General features: G+C 48.7%; 1 long non-coding RNA gene across 1 annotated transcript; it reads left to right on the top strand.

Moving 5' to 3' along the window:
• Window positions 1-2,461: 2,461 nt before the first annotated feature.
• LOC138737599 (uncharacterized) lies at window positions 2,462-14,664 on the top strand. The gene is made up of 2 exons (XR_011341049.1): window positions 2,462-2,630; window positions 14,480-14,664. It is a non-coding gene; the product is annotated as an uncharacterized lncRNA (long non-coding RNA).
• The last annotated feature ends 246 nt before the right edge of the window (window positions 14,665-14,910 follow it).

Below are 14,910 nucleotides of genomic sequence, written 5' to 3' on the forward strand. Positions count from 1 at the left end.
AAGTAAGCCAAAAGCTCAAACTAAAACTAAAAAAAAAGAAACAATTTTAAAATCTGAGTTTTTGTGCCAGGTTATTCATTCAGGGTTCAGGAGAAGAGCTCTTCATTCTGAGGGCAAGGAGCCCTGAAAGGAAGGCACACTGACTTCAAATCTTTCATAGAAATGGGGCTCAGCAGTTTTTTTGAAATGACCTCAATAGTCTCACTGGGAACTAACTTTTGTAATTAAAGTAACCAATTAGGTAGATTGGATTCTGTAACCATTTATCACATTCTCCTTTACTGGACAGAGTGACCCATTTTTTAAAAACCATTCTGAGCTTAATCTTGCACAGAAATGCTGAAAGTTCGGTGTGTACATGTCAATGTTTCACCATTGAACTTCCAAAAAGTGTGGGAATTTCAGTATCAGCAGGAAATTGCTCAGGAAGCCCGAACTTCCTGACAAATGTTTGCTGGTACTTCTATACTCCACCACTGGACTTTTTGAGTTATTTGAGATAGAGTGATGTTCACTATTTATTTTGATAGAGAGAAGCGGTCGTGATTGATTGCCTCAGTTAGTAGATACAGCATCTTGAATTGTTTATCAAACTTTTTTTACAGTTTTTAAATTTTGTATTTTATTTTTGCTCAGGTTAACAATTTTTCGATAGCCTGGATCCTTCTGGATATCTTTTGAATATTTCTGAGCGTCAGAGGCATTCAGTGCTTTATGTTTTGACAACCAGTTAGCCATGCGATGTGACTCAGTGACCTCTTCGTTTATTTTGCAGCACTGCTGACAACAGGGTTTGATCTATATCTTCCTTTTCCCTCTGACCCCACACACTTCTAAACATCCCCTATCCAAGCCCTACCTGATAATACCTATTCTCCACAGAAACACGTGCAATTTCCACATGAAACAATGATGTGTCAATAATACTGGCCACTTCAGACAATTCAAAACAAATATTACAAATGCCAAAAGTGCTACATCTACAAGAAGTAAGTGTTAATGGGCATCAAGTTTGGGAAATGGGCCAGATCCAGAGTTGACTGGAAATTGTACAGGATGAATCAGCATTCGGAGTGTGAAAGTGAATTGAGTACACAGGTTCAATCACCAGATCTAACAGTAAGACCATCATGTTTAAAAAAAAAGTTCAGCTACTCTCATTTCTGACGAGATCGGGTACAATATTTGGCAGATCTGATCGAGATTGTTGAAAATGGGAAAGCAAGATTGAAAAGGCAGAATCTGTAGCCACAAGCCAAAGATGCTGATAACTTTAGGGAATTGGAACCTGGGCTGAGAGCAGGCACATGGATTCAGTGGCAAGAACGCATGAGGGTAAACAGGAATCATTAACGGTAGTTATGTGGGGGGGGGGGGGGGTTACATCATAAGAGGCAGTGTCATTCTTTACCTCTTGCTGTGCCTTGTGAGAGATAATGGAATATGGGAAGGTTAATCAATTGCTAAATAGGAATGAATTAGGATGGGGTGAAGGGATAATGGAATAAGGGAAGTCAAGCAAGTGCTAAGTAGGAATGAATTATGATGGGTTGAATAAGGGTGGAGTAAATAGAGTGTGAAGAAGGGTTAAGCAAGTATAATAGAATAGGGGTCTTATAGCAAGTAGATAGATTTAGCAAGTCCTGGGGGTTGAGATTTATGAATAAGAACAAAGACATGACACTTCCTGGTAAACAAGTATACACACAGAAAGGCACACAAACTGCATGTAGGCAGATTTACCTAATGCCAAACCAATCCAGGAGGCAGAAGAATGTAAAGGCGGGGGGGGGGGAGGAGGTACCTCTGTACTGAAATAGAATGTATAAAAAGTTGGGTAAGCCCCAGTACGTGTGTGTATTCCCAGGGTAAGGGGAAGCACCCAACTTTGCACTGTTGTAAAATAAATGTTCTTTGTTCTCAATTTTTGTCTCGAGTGAAATCTGTGAAGGCACCTCTGCTTCTCACACCCTGAAGGGACTCTTTTCTTTCTTTTTTTAAGACGATGTTGGAGCATGACAATTCTTTGCTAGCCTTTGTGTGGCACACAAAATAAATCTTTTCACTACATCTCAGTACACGGGACAATAATAAATAAATCTAATCTTTGTAAAAAAAATGTTTGAAAAGCTGCCACATAAAATGTCATTACACAAATTGAGGGGTCCAATAATTGTTTAAAGGGGAAAATAAAACAAATAGTTGGAACAAATTAGTAATTTTTAGCTTATTTTACAGAGTTCTGTGTTATGAGAGCCAAGGTGAAGGTGGACTACAGAGAGTGAGAGACGAACTGGGCATGTGCAGAAAATGATCTAAACATTTCTGGACTTGGATGATAAACAACCACTGGGTGGTGCTGTGGAGTGGAAGAAGGCCCAGAGCATGAGTAATGGTCTGGATGACAGTTTAGAATGTTGGGATATCAAAAAGGATGAACATTCCAAAGGCAGCCAAAAGGATCTGGACCAAGCCAGTGGTTCCTCTCTCTGCAAGCAAAACAAGAAGACAACTTCAAATTTTGTGCTCTCGCTCTCTCTCTCTATCTCTCAAAATTATCTTTTGGCCTCAGTTTACCAAACAAACTGAATTTTGTTTATGATCTTTGCTTGGGTTGAGATCGAAATTTTGTGAGTCTTGCGTGTTTTGTGTCTAAGTTTTTCTGTGGGCCGGTTGGAAATATAACTTAAACTTTAATTACACATGTTATATTTAGGCTGGGGAATTTATTAGTTTCACACTGTTATAGAAATCTGTATAGTAACCAGTGGGCATTGTGATAAAAGGGGGGGGATTTTGAATTAAAGTTTGAAGGTGAATTTTTGTTGATAAAGTAATTATTAATCTTTACCCCTGTGTGATATGCCTTCTTTGTGGTTGCTGGTTTAACATACTATTGTGACTGGGATGCCACAAGATACAATACTCAGCAATTTGTGATCATGGATGAAAAGGTAAGTGCAACATATCCAAGTTTCCTACTGACTCAAAGACAAGTTATACACTGAGCAAGGAGGATGGAAACGTTCTTCAATGGGATGTAGATGGGTTAATTGAATAAAGATGGCAAATGGGGCAGATATATTTATTACCTCTGCTAGGAGGAAAAGAAAAAATAATTTATATTTTTCAGCATTTATTTGGGTAGTGATTTGTGTGCACTTGTTCATTGAACACAAAATGTTGATATCCACAGACTGCAAGAAATTAGAATCATGATATGTTAGCCTCTGTGACAAATAGGTTGGACTATAAGCAAGGTGGTTTTGCTGCAATTGTCCAAGATTTGGTAAGAACACACCTGGAGAACTGTGTGCAGTTTTGGTCTCTGTGCCTCAGGAAGAGTTGATTTCCTCATATGTGGGCAGCATTGATCCACTCAGTTGATTCTCCAGTTGAGAGGGTTGCCCTATGAGAAGAGTTGACATTCTTTGAAGTTCAGAAGAGCAAATATTGACCAGGGAAATATTTAAATTTCAGAAAATGATTGACAGGATAGTGAGAGTCTGGATCAACTAGAAATGTAATGAATTGGTTCTTCAAACTGCCGATGCCAGATCATCCAAGTATTGTATTACCTGCACTGTTATGGCCCCATTTAGCATGGTCGGCATAAATTCAGCGCTATTTGTCAATTGACATCAGCAATACACATGCATCTGTAATGTCAAATTGTCAGCCACATGGGGCAAAGTGAAAATTACCCCTCATGATTTCTGATCAAAACTGAAAGTGTTGTCAAGCTGAGAAGTTCTAACCAATGCTGCCCAAAGGTGAAGAACAACACACTCAGTATGTAGGTAGGAAAATTTAGTCATGAAATTATAAACCTGATTTTTTTTCTGAAGCTTGTGCTGGTGTCTGCCTTGGGTAGAAAAGCAGGACAAGATTCATAAGGCTAGATTGAAGAAATGGCGGTTACAAGTAAAGAGAAAAAGTTCTTTCACCGAGGGTAATTGAAATCTGGAAAGCACTCCCTGAGGTGATGGAGGAGACAGGTACTTCTAGAAATACAGTATTCAAATGATCACTTGAATTGCCATGGCAGGGAAGGCTCCAGACCAAGTGCTGCAAATTGGATGAGTGTGCTGGGGAACTCGATGGTTGGCATGGACACAGTAGACCAATGACACAGAACTGCTGAATATTTAATGACCCTATCATTTAAATGGCATGCACCTGATCTCTCCCAACTGATGTAAGATGTTCGTTACAGTACTTATTAATTTCGTAAATGGCTATATGGTTATATGGTTAGACATGAATCTTCTAAGATTTGAAATCAATATCTGCCAAAAAAAACCTCAAGATATTTACCACTTGAAAGTCCCTAACACCACCATCAACTCAGCCTCACCCTCATCTTCCACTGCACCATCAACCAAGTCTCACCCTCACCTTCCCCCACCAATATCAACTCAGCCTCAACTACACCTTTCCCTCCACCACTATCAACTCAGCCTCACCCTCACCTTGCCCTCCACCACCATCAACTCAGCCTAACCCTCAGCTTCCCCCCACCACCATCAACCGTCTCACTGTCACTTTCCCCTCCACCATTATCAACTCAGCCTCACCTTCCCCTCCGCCACCAACAACTCAGCCTTACACTCACCTTACCCTCCACCACATCAACTGAGCCTCACCCTCACCATCCCCTCAACCACCATTAACTCAGCCTAACCCACATCTTCCCCTCCACAATCAACTCAGCCTCACCCTCACCTTCCCCTCCACCACCATCAACCAAGCCTCACCACAACTTCCCCTCCACCACTTTCAACACAGCCTCACCCTCACCATCCACTCCACCACCATCAACTCAGCCTCAACTACACCTTTCCCTCCACCACTATCAACTCAGCCTCACACTCACCTTGCCCTCCACCACCATCAACTCAGCCTAACCCTCATCTTCCCCCCACCACCATCAACTGTCTCACCGTCACTTTCCCCTCCACCATTAACAACTCAGCCTCACCTTCCCCTCCGCCACCAACAACTCAGCCTTACACTCACCTTTCCCTCCACCACATCAACTGAGCCTCACCCTCACCATCCCCTCAACCACCATTAACTCAGCGTAACCCACATCTTCCCCTCCACAATCAACTCAGCTTCACCCTCACCTTCCCCTCCACCACCATCAACCAAGCCTCACCACAACTTCCCCTCCACCACTTTCAACACAGCCTCACCCTCACCATCCACTCCACCACCATCAACTCAGCCTCACCCTCACCTTCCCCTCCACCACCATCAACCAAGCCTCACCACAACTTCCCCTCCACCACTTTCAACACAGCCTCACCCTCACCATCCACTCCACCACCATCAACTCAGCCTCACCCTCACCTTCCCCCTCCACCACCAACAGCCTCACCCTCATCAACCACTCCACCACCATCAACTGAGCCTCACCATCCCCTCAACCACCATTAACTCAGCCTCACCCACATCTTCACCTCCACAATCAAAGCCTCACCCTCAACTTCCCCTCTACTACCATCAACCAAGCCTCACCCTCACCTTCCCCTCCACCACCATCAACCAAGCCTCACCACATCTTCCCCTGCACCACTTTCAACACAGCCTCACCCTCACCATCCACTCCACCACCATCAACTCAGCTTCGCCCTTACCTTTCCCTCCACCATCATCAACTCAGGCTCACCCTCACATTCCCCTCCACCACCATCAACTTAGCCTCACCATCATATTCCCCTCGACCACCATCAACTCAGCCTCAACCTCACCTACCCCTCCACCACCATCAACTCAGCCTCCCTCATCTTGCCCTCCACCACTATCAACCAAGCCATACCCTCACCTTCACCTCCACCATCAACCAAGCCTCATCTCAGCTTCCCCTCCACCACTTTCAACTCAGGCACACCCTCACCTTCCCCCCACCACTATCAACCGTCTCACCCTTACCTTCCCCCTCCACCACCAACAGCCTCTCGCTCATCTACCCCTCCACCACCATCAACTCAGCCTCCCTCATCTTTCCCTCCACCACCATTAACTCAGCCTCACACTCACCTTCCCCTCCACCACCATCAACCAAGCCTCACCTCAACTTAACCTCCACCATTATCAACTCAGACTCATCCTCACATTCCACCTCCACCACCAACTCAGTCTCACCCACATCTACCCCTCCACCACCATCAACTCAGCCTCCCTCATCTTCCCCTCCACCACTATCAACTCAGCCTCACCCTTACCTTCCACCACTTTCAACACATCCTCACCCTCACCATCTACTCCACCACCATCAACTCAGCCTCTCCCTCACCTTCCCCCACCACCATCAACTCAGCTTCGCCCTCATCTTCCACTCCACCACCATCAACTCAGCCTCACCCTCACCTTTCCCCCCACCACCATCAAATCAGCTTCACCCTCATCTTCCCCTCCACCACTTTCAACAGAGCCTCACCCTCACCATCCACTCCACCACCATCAACTCAGCCTCACCCTCACCTTCCCCCTCCACCACCAACAGCCTCACCCTCACCTACCCCTCCACCACCATCAACTCAGCCTCCCTCATCTTGCCCTCCACCACAATCAACCAAGCCTCACCTCACCTTAACCTCCACCACCATCAACTCAGCCTCACCCTTACATTCCCCCTCCACCACCAACTCAGTCTCAACCTCATCTACCGCTCCACCACCATCAACTCAGCCTCACTCATCTTCCCCTCCACTACTATCAACTCAGCCTCACCCTTACCTTCCACCACCATCAACTCAGCCTCACCCTCACCTTCCACCACCATCAACTCAACCTCACCCTCATCTTCCCCTCCACCACCATCAACTAGCCTCACCCTCAACTTTCCCACAACCACCATCAACTCAGCCTCACCCTCATCTTCCCCTCCACCACTATTTACTCAGCCTCTCCCTCACCTTCCCCCTCCACCACCAACAGCCTCACCCTCACCTACCCCTCCACCACCATCAATTCAGCCTCCCACATCTTGCCCTCCACCACTATCAACTCAACCTCACCCTCACCTTTCCTTCCACCACCATCAACTCAGCCTCACCCTCATCTTTCCCTCCACCACCATCAACCAAGCCTCACCCTCACCTTCCCCTCTACCACCATCAACCAAGCCTCACCCTTACCTTCACCTCCATCACCATCAACCAAGCCTCACCTCACCTTCCCCTCCACCATTTTCAACTCACTCATCCTCACCAACCCCTCCACCACCATCAACTCAGCCTCTCCCATCTTCCCCTACACCATTATCAACTCAGCCTCACCTTTACCTTCCCCCACCACCAACACAACCTCACGCTCACCTTCTCCTCCACCACCATCAACCGTCTCACCATCACCTTCCCCTCCAACACTATCAACTCAGCCTCATCTTCCCCTCCACCACCATCAACGTCCTCACCCTCAACCTTCCCACAACCACCATCAACTCAGCCTCACCCTCATCCTCCCCTCCACCACTATCAACTCAGCCTCAGCCTCACCTTCCCCACCACCACCATCACCATCTCACCATCACCTTCCGCTCCACCACCATCAACTCAGCCTCACCTTTACCTTTACCTCCACCATCATCAACTCAGCTTCACCCACATCTTCCCCTCCACAATTATCAACTCAGGCTCACCCTCACTTTCCCCTCCACCATCATCAACTCAGCTTCACCCACATCTTCCCCTCCACAATTATCAACTCAGCCTCATTCTCACCTTTCCCACACCACCATCAACTCAGCCTCACCCTCACATTCCCCTCCACCACCATCAACTGTCTCACCATCACCTTCTCCTCCACCACTATCAACTCAGCCTCACCTTCCCCTCCACCACCATCAATTCATCGTCCCTCATTTTCACCTCCACCACTATCAACTCAGCCTCACCCTCACATTCCCCTCCACCACCATCAATTCATCGTCCCTCATTTTCACCTCCACCACTATCAACTCAGCCTCACCCTCACATTCCCCTCCACCACCATCAATTCATCGTCCCTCATTTTCACCTCCACCACTATCAACTCAGCCTCACCCTCATCTTCCCCACCACCACCATCAACTCAACCTCACCCTCATCTTCCCCTCCACCACCATCAACTGTCTCACCATCACCTTCCCCTCCACCACCATCAACTCAGACTAACCCTCAACTTTTCCACAACCAGCTTCAACTCAGCCTCACCCTCATCTTCCCCTTCACCATTATCAACTCAGCCACATTCTCACCTTTCCCTCACCACCATCAACTCAACCTCAGCCTCATCTTTCCCTCCACCACCATCAACAGCCTCACACTCACTTTTCCCTCCACCACCATCAACTTAGCCTCACCCTCACCTTAGTCTCCACTAGCATCAACTCAGCCTCACCCTCATATTCCCCTCAACTACCATCAACTCAGACTTACCCTCACCTTTCCCTCCACCACCATCAACTCAACCTCAGCCTCATCTTTCGCTCCACCACTATCAACTCAGCCTCACATATCCCCCACCACAATCAACAGCCTCACACTCACTTTTCCCTCCACCACCATCAACCAAGACTCACTCGCACCTTCCCCTCCACCACCATCAACTCAGCCTCACCCTCACCTTCCCCTCCACCAGCATCAACTCAGCCTCACCCTCACCTTTCCCTACACCATGATCAACACATCCTCACCCTCACCTTTCCCTCCACCACCATCAAGCAAGTCTAACCCTCACCTTCCCCTTCACCACCATATATTCAGCCTCACCCTCAATTTCACATCCACCACCATCAACTCAGCCTCACCCTCACCTTCCCCTCCACCACTTTCATCTCAGCCTCAGCCTCACCTTTTGCTCCACCACCATCAAACAAGTCTCACTCGCACCTTCCCATCCACCACATCAACTCAGCCTCACCCTCAACTTTCCCTCCACCACCATCAAACAAGTCTAAACCTCACCTTCCCCTCCAACACCTTTAACTCAGCCTCACCCTCATCTTCCCATCCACCACCATTAACCGTCTCACCATCACCTTCCCCTCCACCACATCAACTCATCCTCACCCTCACCTTTCCCTGCACTCAGCCTCACCCTCATCTTCCCCTCCACAATCATCTCAGACTCACCCTCAACTTCCCCTCCACCACCATTAACCAAGCCTCACCCTCACCTTTCCCTCCACTCAGCCTCACCCTCATCTTCCCATCCACAATCAACTCAGCCTCACCCTCAACTTCCCCTCACCACCATCAACCAAGCCTCACCTCACCTTCCCTTCCTCCACTTTCAACTCAGCCTCGCCCTCACCATCCCCTCCATCACCATCAACTCAGCCTCACCCTTACCTTCCCCCTCCACCACCAACTCAGCCTCACCCTCACCTTTACCTCCACAACCATCCACCAAGTCTCAACCTCACCTTCCCCTGCACCACCATCATCTCAGCCTCACCCTTACCTTCCCCCATCACCATCCACTCAACCTCACCCTCAACTTCCCCCCACCACCATCAACTCAGCCTCACCCTCATCTTCACTCCACCAACATCAACTCAGCCTCACCCTCATCTTCACTCCACCAACATCAACTCAGCCTCACCCTCATCTTACCCCTTCCACCATCAACTCAACCTCAACTTCCCCCCACCACCATCAACTCAGCCTCACCCTCATCTTCACTCCACCAACATCAACTCAGCCTCACCCTCATCTTCACTCCACCAACATCAACTCAGCCTCACCCTCATCTTACCCCTTCCACCATCAACTCAACCTCAACTTCCCCTCCACCACCAACTCAGCCTCACCCTTATCTACCCATCCACCACCATCAAGTCATCCTCTGTCATCTTCGCCTCCACCACTTTCAACTCACCCTCACCCTCACCTTCCTCTCCACCACCATCAACTCAGCCTCACCCTCACCTAACCCTCTACCACTATCAACTCAGCCTCACCCTCACCTTCCCCTCCACCACCATCAACTCAGCCTCACCCTCACCTTTCCCTCCACCATGATCAACACATCCTCACCCTCACCTTCCCCTCCACCACCATATATTCAGCCACACCCTCATCTTCGCATCCACCACCATCAACTCAGTTTCACCCTCACCTTTCCCTCTACCACCATCAACTTAGCCTCGCCCTCACCTTCCCCTCCACCACCATCAACTGTCTCACTATCACCTTCCCATCCTCCACTATCAACAGCCTCACCTTCCCCTCCACCACCATCAACTTAGCGACACCCTCACCATTCCCTCCACCACATCAACTCAGCCTCAACCTCACCTTTCCCTCCACTCAGCCTCACCCTCATCTTCCCCTCCACAATCAACTCTGTCTCACACTCAACCCCTCCACAACCATCAACCAAGACTCACCTCACCTTCCACTCCACCACTTTCAACTCAGCCTCACCCTTACCTTCCCCCTCTACCATCAACACAGCCTCACCCTTATCTAACCCTCCACCACCATCAACTCAGCCTCACACTCACCTTTCCCTCCACAACCATCCACCGTCTCAACCTCACCTTCCCCTGCAGCACCATCATCTCAGCCTCACCCTCACCTTACCCCCTCCACCATCAACTCAACCTCAACTTCCCCTCCACCCCCAACTCAGCCTCACTCTTATCTACCCCTCCACCACCATCAACTCAACCTCACCCTCATCTTCCCCACCACCACCATCAACTCAACCTCACCCTCATCTTCCCCTCCACCACCATCAACTGTCTCACCATCACCTTCCCCTCCACCACCATCAACTCAGACTAACCCTCAACTTTTCCACAACCAGCTTCAACTCAGCCTCACCCTCATCTTCCCCTTCACCATTATCAACTCAGCCACATTCTCACCTTTCCCTCACCACCATCAACTCAACCTCAGCCTCATCTTTCCCTCCACCACCATCAACAGCCTCACACTCACTTTTCCCTCCACCACCATCAACTTAGCCTCACCCTCACCTTAGTCTCCACTAGCATCAACTCAGCCTCACCCTCATATTCCCCTCAACTACCATCAACTCAGACTTACCCTCACCTTTCCCTCCACCACCATCAACCAAGACTCACCTCACCTTCCACTCCACCACTTTCAACTCAGCCTCACCCTTACCTTCCCCCTCTACCATCAACACAGCCTCACCCTTATCTAACCCTCCACCACCATCAACTCAGCCTCACACTCACCTTTCCCTCCACAACCATCCACCAAGTCTCAACCTCACCTTCCCCTGCACCACCATCATCTCAGCCTCACCCTCACCTTACCCCCTCCACCATCAACTCAACCTCAACTTCCCCTCCACCCCCAACTCAGCCTCACTCTTATCTACCCCTCCACCACCATCAACTCAACCTCACCCTCATCTTTCCCTCCACCATCATCAACTCAGCCTCACACTCACTTTTCCCTCCACCACCATCAAACAAGTCTCACCCTCAACTTACCCTCCACCACCATCAACCAAGCCTCAACCTCACCTTTCCCTCCACTCAGCCTCACCCTCCTCTTCCCTTCCACAATCAACTCAGCTTCACCCTCAACTTCCCCTCCACCATCATCAACCAAGCCTCACCTCTCCTTCCCCTCCACCACTTTCAACTCAGTCTCAGCCTCACCCTTTGCTCCACCACCATCAACCAAATCTCACCCTCACCTTCCCATCCACCACATCAACTCAGCCTCACCCTCAACTTTCACTCCACCATCATCAACTCAGCCTCAACCTCAACTTTCCCTCTACCACAATCAACCAAGTCTAAACCCCACCTTCCCCTCCAACACCTTTAACTCAGCCTCACCCTCATCTTCCCATCCACCACCATTAACTCAGCCTCACCCTCACCTTTCCCTCTACCACCATCAACACAGCCTCACCCTCATCTTCCCCTCCACCACCGTCAACCGTCTCACCATCACCTTCCCCTCCACCACTATAAACTCAGCCTCACCTTCCACTCCACCACCATCAACTCAGCCTCACCCTCACCTTTCCCTCTACCACCATCAACACAGCCTCACCCTCATCTTCCCCTCCACCACCATCAACCGTCTCACCATCACCTTCCCCTCCACCACTATCAACTCAGCCTCACCTTCCACTCCACCACATCAACTCATCCTCACCCTCACCTTTCCCTGCACTCAGCCTCACCCTCATCTTACCCTCCACAATCATCTCAGCCTCACCCTCAACTTTCCCTCCACCACCATCAACCAAGCCTCACCCTCACCTTTCCCTCCACTCAGCCTCACCCTCATCTTCCCATCCACAATCAACTCAGCCTCACCCTCAACTTCCCCTCACCACCATCAACCAAGCCTCACCTCACTTTCCCCTCCACCACTTTCAACTCAGCCTCACCCTCACCATCCCCTCCATCACCATCAACTCAGCCTCACCCTCACCTTCCCCCTCCACCACCAACAGCCTCACCCTCATCTTCCCCTACACCACCATCAACTCAGCCTAACCCTCATCTTCCCCTCCACCACCATCAACACCCTCACCCACATCTTCCCCTCCACCATCAACTCAGCCTCACCCTCACCTTTCCCTCCACAACCATCCACCAAGTCTCAACCTCACCTTCCCCTGCCCACCATCATCTCAGCCTCACCCTCAACTTCCCCCCCACCACCATCAAACAAGTCTAAACATCACCTTCCCCTCCAACACCTTTAACTCAGCCTCGCCCTCACCATCCCCTCCATCACTATCAACTCAGCCTCACCCTTACCTTCCCCCTCCACCACCAACTCAGCCTCACCCTCACCTTTCCCTCCACAACCTCACCCTCATCTTCCTCTCCACCAACATCAATTCAGCCTCACCCTCATCTTACCCCCTCCACCATCAACAGAACCTCAACTTCCCCTCCACCACCCACTCAGCCTCACCCTTATCTACCCCTCCACCACCATCAACTCATCCTCCATCATCTTCGCTTCCACCACTTTCAACTCATCCTCACCCTCATTTTCCCCTCCACCATTATCAACAGCCTCACTCTCACCTTTCCCTCACCACCATCAACTCAGGCTCACCCTCACCTTCCTCTCCACCACCATCAACTCAGCCTCACCCTCACCTTCCCCTCCACCACTATCAACTCAGCCTCACCCTCACCTTCCCCTCCACCACCATCAACTCAGCCTACCCTCACCTTCCCCCCACCACTATCAACTCAGCCTCACCCTCATCTTCCCCCCAACCACCATCAACTCAACCTCACCCTCATCTTTCCCTCCACCACCATCAACTCATCCTCACCTACCCTCCACCACCATCAACTCAGCCTCACACACTTTTGCCTCCACCACCATCAAACAAGTCTCAACCTCAACTTCCCCTCCACCACATCAACCAAGCCTCACCCTCACCTTTCCCTCCACTCAGCCTCACCCTCCTCTTCCCCTCCACAATCAACTCAGCTTCACCCTCATCTTCCCCTTCATCACCATCACCTCAGCTTCAGCTGCATTTTCCCCTCTACACTATGAGCTCACCCCTCACTGGCATCTCCTCCATTTCCCTCTCATCTGCCCTGGCCCCCTCTGTCCCGAGCTGCAACAAATGTAGAATCCTCCTCAACCACACCTACCACCCCACCAGCCTCCACATCCAATACATCATCCGCCAGATTTTCCAACTCTTACTCCAGGATCCCACCAACAGACACATTTTTCCTTCTCCTCCCCTTTCGGCCTTTCTTCCATGATTCCCTCATACACTCATCCCTACCCACCCATCACATCCCCGTCACCTTTCCATGACCCCACACCTCCTCCCTCACCGCGGTCCGGGACCCCAAACAGTCCTTTTACGTGAAGCAACACCTCACTTGTACATCCAGGGGACTTATTTACTGCATCCGGTGTACCCTTTGTGGCCTTCTCTAAATCGGAGAGACCAATCGCAGACAGCCAATTAACACCCATCATCTGCTTTTGCTAAGTTATCTGAATTAACTATTTCAGGTATTTCCTGGGCAAAGGAACATTCAAGTAGCCTCACAAATGTTATAATAACCTTATAACACACTAACACTAAATGGCTAGTTCCATTCAGTCGAGCTATCAATGGACAAGCCCATTCATAAAAAAGCCTTTCCGCGAAAACACAGCTGTCCAGGTTTCACAACCAGATAGACACAATTTGAATTGTCAGTGGCTGTAGAACGCAGTGACCCTAATGGCGCTAGTCCACCCCCAACTTAATATTGTTTCTGTCCAGAACTTTCACTCTCCATTGTTAACTTTAATAACTTAATTTTAATGTGAAACTAACCATTTGCATATGTTTATTAAAGACCAAATATCAGGCAGGCAGAGAACCGATGTCAATGTTCACTGAGACAACTCTTCCACACTACTGCCAATTTTATATGCAAGAACGATATCTTTTAATTATAACTTGTACATGTGAATAAATGATTGACATCAAACCATTTCCTTGCCTTTAGAAAAGAACGATACCGGATGTAAAATCCAAGCTTGTAACAATGAGTTCAAAGAGATGCCGAGCAAATTTGCATGCAAGAATATGCCTTAAATATTGCACAGTTTTCACCTGAACCTTCGAATGAAATTCTGGCATTAATACTACTCATACCTGTTGGCATGTCTCGAATACAATCTGTGCTTTGTATTTTGTTGTTGTGCTGTGTAATTTTGTACCCTCACAGACGGCATAATTATTACGAGTTCTTTTATTATTTCAGATTTCCAGCATCCGTAGTTTTTCTTTAATTTTCAATTTTAAATTGCTTGAGGAAGAAAGCTATTTTTATTCAGGTGTGAGGTTGATTTGCTCCATTGTACTCAGGTCAAATGGCCAATGTTATGTTATTTTTTTTCTGATTCTGTGAATTGATCTTTTGGCGATATTTTTCTG

Source organism: Narcine bancroftii, chromosome 6 (assembly GCF_036971445.1).
Source record: "Narcine bancroftii isolate sNarBan1 chromosome 6, sNarBan1.hap1, whole genome shotgun sequence".
NCBI classification, from domain to species: Eukaryota; Metazoa; Chordata; class Chondrichthyes; order Torpediniformes; family Narcinidae; genus Narcine; species Narcine bancroftii.